Here is a 6206-nt window from a genome sequence, read left to right on the forward strand (position 1 = left end):
TACCAGAGGTGTCCCTCCCTGCTCTAGATGGGGGTGTAGACAGGCTTTACACTGAAAGCTTTTCCTTCCTGGTCGGACAGTCTGTCCCTTACCGATGCAGGTGCTATACTCACCCCTCCCGGTTCTACCACCGAGACGGAGTGGGGATGTACCAGGGGTAGACTTGATAGCATCCCTACCTGACATCCAGCTCTTCACCATTGTCTCTGATACCACCTGGGGTGCAATCAGGGTAACCTTCCGGAATGCCTCCCAAGGTAAGACCGCTGAGGGAAACATTCATCACCGGAGTGCCTGTGCACGACCCTGAGTATTTTCTGACCACAATAAGACTGATATGAACATAAAACTGGGATGTTCCTTTCAAGCATCACCACACCAGTATAAGAGCCTCCTCTGGTCCACTAAGAGCCAGCGTTACCAAGGGAAAAAAACCTCCATTGTGGTCCCAATCTGGGTAACCTTTAACCTCAGAGATGTTCTTGGAGCTATAGCTCCATCTAGCTTCTGAACTTCCGATTCCTAGTGAGGTTAGGTGCTTTCTTGACTACCAATCCAAGTTTGGGACCTAAGCCACAGTACACAGTAACAGTATAGATTACAAGTCCCTTGAAAGTCTATGATCTGATAGATTAGGTTATTACTTTTAATTTCCAAGGAGTTATAAAATGGTCAAAGAGACCGAAAAGTTTGACTGAGAAAGGAGAGTTCAGTCCATATGCTTTGCCCATTTCTGGTCGGTTCCCAAAGGAGTCATTGGGTGCCTCTTGGCATTGGCAGGTCGGTATAAACCCCCGACAGGTTTCTGCCATAAGCTGTATGAGACCACTGTGGAACTGCAGAGCAGGGCTCCTCACTTGCTTCGCGCAGGGCATGTTGTTCATTCACACAAGCACACCGTAGAGTTAGTAAAGCACAGCAGAAAACATGTTCGCTAAGAGAAGAAAGAACTAGAGCTCCAAGCATCCTTACCTTGTCCTGAAGGATATTGGACAAGTCCCCAAGGTGAAAGGTTGTTGTTGAATCATGCAAAGACGCCAGGATTCTTGGCCCCTGGAGGAGAAGAATTCAATCTGGGGCCAGAGATGAGGCTTGATCACTCAGAGCTTTTGTGTAATAAGGTTTTATTAAAGTATCAAGGAGATAGAGAAAGCTTCTGACATAGGCATCAGAACGGGACAGAAAGAGTACCCCTCTGCTAGTCTTCAGCTGGATGTTATATAGTCACTAGCAGTCTGTTAATGAAAGAAGGGCATGTCTTAAAACTCAGAATGGCACCAGGCCCCTCACCCATAAGATGCATTTTGGGATAATCTTGGCACCAAATGGTTCATCCTGGGCCATAAAATGATTAACTTGAATCTTGGAGAAGGGCAGATCACTATACAAATAGTTTCATTTACATATATTAGGGGAACAATATCTGAGTATAACATACTGGTTCGTCAAGTAGGTTCTGAGCCAAGAGGCAGAACTGACTTGAAGACAGAGTTTGGGGTAAATGCATAGTACATTAGCATAGCTTAAGATAAACATTTCCATAAGAGAAATGCATTGGTTATCTCTAGCTTTGAGAGTAGTTAACTTCGGGTGAAACCAGGTGTCATTATGGAAACAGTATTTTAAGAGAAACCTCCTTTTAAATTTGTATAGAGAAGGAAAAAATATCACTAGTTTGTTTCCTCCTGCTGCTTAAGAGAGATAAAAATGTCTGACACTTGTAGGCTATTTCCTCCTTTTGGAGACCCCTGGCCTTCCTGCCTGTTACCCTGTCAGGTCCATCTAGTCAAGGCTATGGTTTTTCCAGTAATCATGTATGGATGTGAAAGTTGGACTGTGAAGAAAGCTGAGCGCTGAAGAATTGATGCTTTTAAACTGTGGTGTTGGAGAAGACTCTTGAGAGTCCCTTGGACTGCAAGGAGATCCAACCAGTCCATCCTAAAGGAGATCAGTCCTGGGTGTTCATTGGAAGGACTGATGTTGAAGCTGAAACTCCAATATTTTGGCCACCTTATGCAAAGAGTTGACTCACTGGAAAAGACCCTGATGCCTGGAAAGATTGAGGGCAAGAGGAGAAGGGGATGACAGAGGATGAGATCGCTGGATGGCATCACCGACTTGATGGGCATGGGTGTGGGTAGACTCTGGGAGCTGGTGATGGACAGGGAGGCCTGGCGTGCTGCGATTCATGGGGTCGCAAAGAGTTGGACACGACTGAGATTCTGAACTGAACTGAACTATTGGGACCAGGTGCCATGATCTTAGTTTTCTGAATGTTGAGCTTTAAGCCAACTTTTTCACTCTCCTCTTTCACTTTCATCAAGAGGCTCTTTAGTTCTTCTTCACTTTCTGCCATAAGGGTGGTGTCATTTGCATATCTGAGGTTATCGATATTTCTCCTGGCAATCTTGATACCAGCTTCTGCTTTTTCCAGCCCAGCATTTCTCACGATGTACTCTCCATATAAGTTAAATAAGCAGTGTGAAAATATACAGACTTGACGGACTCCTTTCTGGATTTGGAACCAGTCTTTTGTTCCATGTCCAGTTCTAACTGTTGCTTCCTGACCTGCATACAGGTTTCTCAAGAGGCAGATCAGGTGGTCCTAGTATTCTGATCTCTTGAAGAAATTTATACAGTTTGTGGTGACCCACACAGTCAAAGGTTTTGGCATAGTCAATAAAGCAGAGATAGATGCTTTTCTGGAACTCTTTTGCTTTTTCAATGATCCAATGGGTGTTGGCAATTTGATCTCTGGCTCCTCTGCCTTTTCTAAATCCAGCTTGAACTTCTGGAAGTTCATGGTTCATGTATTGTTGAAGCCTGGCTTGGAGAATTTTGAGCATTACTTTTCTAGTGTGTGAGATGAGTGCAATTGTGCATTCTTTGGCATTGCCTTTCTTTGGGATTGGAATGAAAACTGACATCTTCCAGTCCTGTGGCCACTGCTGAGTTTTCCAAATCTGGCATATTGACTGTGTCTCTTTTGCATACAGGATCATCATGTAACTAACTTTTAAATCAGGCACTTCTCCTACACTGTTGGTGGAAATGCAAATCGGCATAGCCACTATGGCGAACAGTATGGACGTTCCTTAAAAAATAAAATAAAAAAAAACAGAGCAACTGTATGATCCAGCAAACCTATCCCTAGGCATATATCCAGAGAAAATCATACCTGTACCTCAGTATCCATTGCAGCCAAGTATCTCAGTGTCCACTCAGTGTCATACCTGTACCTCAGTGTCCACTGTAGCCAACACATGGAAACAACCACTGATAAATGAATGAATAAAGAAGATGTGATACATATATCCAATGGAATATTAGTCAACCACAGAGTGAAATAACGTCATTGGCAGCAACATGGATAGACCTAGAAATTATCATGCTAAGTGAAGTAAGCCAGACAGAGCAAGACAAATACCATGAGATAGGACTTAGATGTAGAATCTAAAAAAAAAAAAAAAGATACAAATGAATGTTTATACAAAACAGAAATAAACCTACAGACATAGAAAACACTTTTGGTTATCAAAGGGGGAAGTTTGGGGGGGATGGTGTCAGATAAATTAGGAGTTTGGGCTTAACATATACACACTACTATATATAAAATAGAATACTAACAAGGATTTACTGCATAACATAGGGAACTATATTCAATATTTTGTAATAACCTATAAGGGAAAAGAATCTGAAAGAAAAAAATATATACATATAGATGTATGACTGAATCACTTTGTTATACTCCTGAAACTAACACAACATTGTAAATCAACTGCACTTCAGTGTAATCAATCACATCCCCTCAAGCTTTACTCATCTCTGGTCCAAGCACACCTTTCAAATCTTTTTTCTTTTTTTCTTTCAAATCTTTTGATCACATGATACCTTGCTAAATTGTCAGTTCTCTCCATAGCTCAAAAAAGTAGAAATAAGGAATAAGTAATCATCAGATGACTAGATCTCTTTCTTAGCTTCCCCTTCAGTAATCTCATGAAAAGACTGTGTGAACAAGATTATATCTAGAGGAAGAACACAGTAAGTCAACAAGCCTGCACACAGTGGGGGATAAGGATGAGCCTCATTCCCTGTCTCAATGATTAACTGAGATTACTTCCCCTTGCCCTTTAAAAATTTTCATGAATAAGTAGAATCTTTGGAGTTGGTTTAAGTGGTACACAAATCCGATTTTCCTCAGATTTTCAGCTTTATGATGAAAAGTAACTTTCTTTTCCACCAAAGCTTGTGTCTCTCTTGGGTTGATTTTCGAATGGTGAGCAACCTGATCTGAGCTTGGTAACAATTTCACCTGTCACCTTCCAACTGTAGGTAAGTTAGCGATCCTCCACAAGTGGTTTGTTTTTGCTCTCTACATTTTTCTTAGAACTCATCTACTTCCACAGCCCCAAGTCGCCCTTCCAGGAAATTCTCATCTCCAGCTTGCACCTTTCTCATGTGTCCCAAGTCAGTTATTTGACGGACATTTCCATGATGAAATCCTAACAGGATCTCCAAGCCTATCAGCAGCCTCTACCCACTGGGAAGTCCTTTCTCTTCCTCTAGATTTTCCTTTGTAATTCATCTGTGGCAAAAGCACTGCTGAAAGTGATTTCTGATTCTGTGGGAAGGTAAACCTGAGGATGAATTTAAGCAGAACAGAGGAAAGGATGGAAAATGAAAAATGGGGGATTGCTTCTGTTGGCAGGAACATTGCCCCCTTGGGATGCAAGAAGAGATGGGACACTTAAGTTATCTCAAGGGCTGGAGTTGGGAAATATGATCCAGTTGGAAAGACACCAGCCTGAGACACCAGAAAAATCTCCAAATCTTGGTCCCCCAAGCAGCAAAAGCAATGGGACATTGGGGCGGGGGGTTACCTAGGCAAGGAGTCATGTTTGGGAAGCAGGTCGGTGGGGCTGGGGTTGTGAGAGGTCTGGGCAGGGACATGGTGGAAGGGGACTAGGAAGGGTGGTCACTGTTTTCAGGCAGCAGAGGAGCGGGCTGGGAACACAGCCCAGGAATGCATGTCAGGCTGCGGTGACTTCTGCATTCAGGGAAGTGGTTTTACTGAGGAGAGTTACTAAGAAAGGAATCACAAAGCAAGGGATGCATACCAAGGAGAATAATTTTTTTTTTCTTCACCTTCTATCTACAACACCCCAGAATTCTCTGAGGAAGGACTAGGGTAGAGCTTGCTGTCCCTGTAGTGGAAAAGTGACTGGGTTGCATCCAGTAGGAGGAATGCCCTCTGCTGTCTTCCTTCCCACCCAAGAGCTAGCACAGCCTGGGCTCGGGAAAGCAGTGCTCAGAAATGGCAGCGTCACAGTTTATCTAATGCTGTTGGTTCTTCTGAGATAGTTCTCTCTCTCCCATATTTTATCTTATACCTGCTTTGTGACACTGTATACACAAGCATGGCCCAAATTTCTCTATGTGCTATCTTGCCAGTAGTTCCTGAATCTATGCTTCTCTGATCCACTCTCTCTCCTGTAGACTGACATAGCACCTCCTGAAGCATTACCCACAATGAGGCTCCTATCACCTGCATTTCTTATGTCATTCCCCACCTGCAAATTCCCCCTACACATTGTCCTCCACCTCCTCGTCTTCGGTTTGACCCCCCTTTTAATCTACTTATTACATAACAATGAGATTTTTAAGAAGTCTGCAACTGTTGGTTATTGAAGGTGGAATGACTTAAAGTATCTTACTAAAATGATTGTTTGTTTCTAAGTGTTCCCTTCCTAAGAGAGTGTGAAGAAGACCATCAGTGAGCAACAGATTTCAACAAATACGTAAAAGATGGAAAAGCACAGGAAAGTCCGTCAGGGGTAACAGGGGTTGCCAGAGGAGGAGGAGGAGGCAGAAGGAGCTGACCCACCAGGCAGAACCTCTGGGAGGTTCTCAGTTGGCAGGCATGGGGGCCAGAGAGAGAAAGGCTACCTGCTCCCTCCCATGGTGACTTCTGCCAAAACCTAGAGCTCAGGAAACCCAACTTTAACCTGTGGTGTTTTGGAATCCTGCAAGAGGTTCTCTCTAAAATTTAAGTTAAATTCTGGATAGTGCTGAATTTTACATACGATGAAGTATCTGATGCTAGGACCCCAGTGAGAACCATCCTTAATCCAGCATTTGAAGGGTCTATGCTCCAGTAGGGCTCCTGCCAACTCAGTCTCGAGACACTACAAATGGACAATGGCCAG

The sequence above is a fragment of the Capra hircus genome, chromosome 15 (genome assembly GCF_001704415.2).
Source record: "Capra hircus breed San Clemente chromosome 15, ASM170441v1, whole genome shotgun sequence".
NCBI lineage: Eukaryota > Metazoa > Chordata > Mammalia > Artiodactyla > Bovidae > Capra > Capra hircus.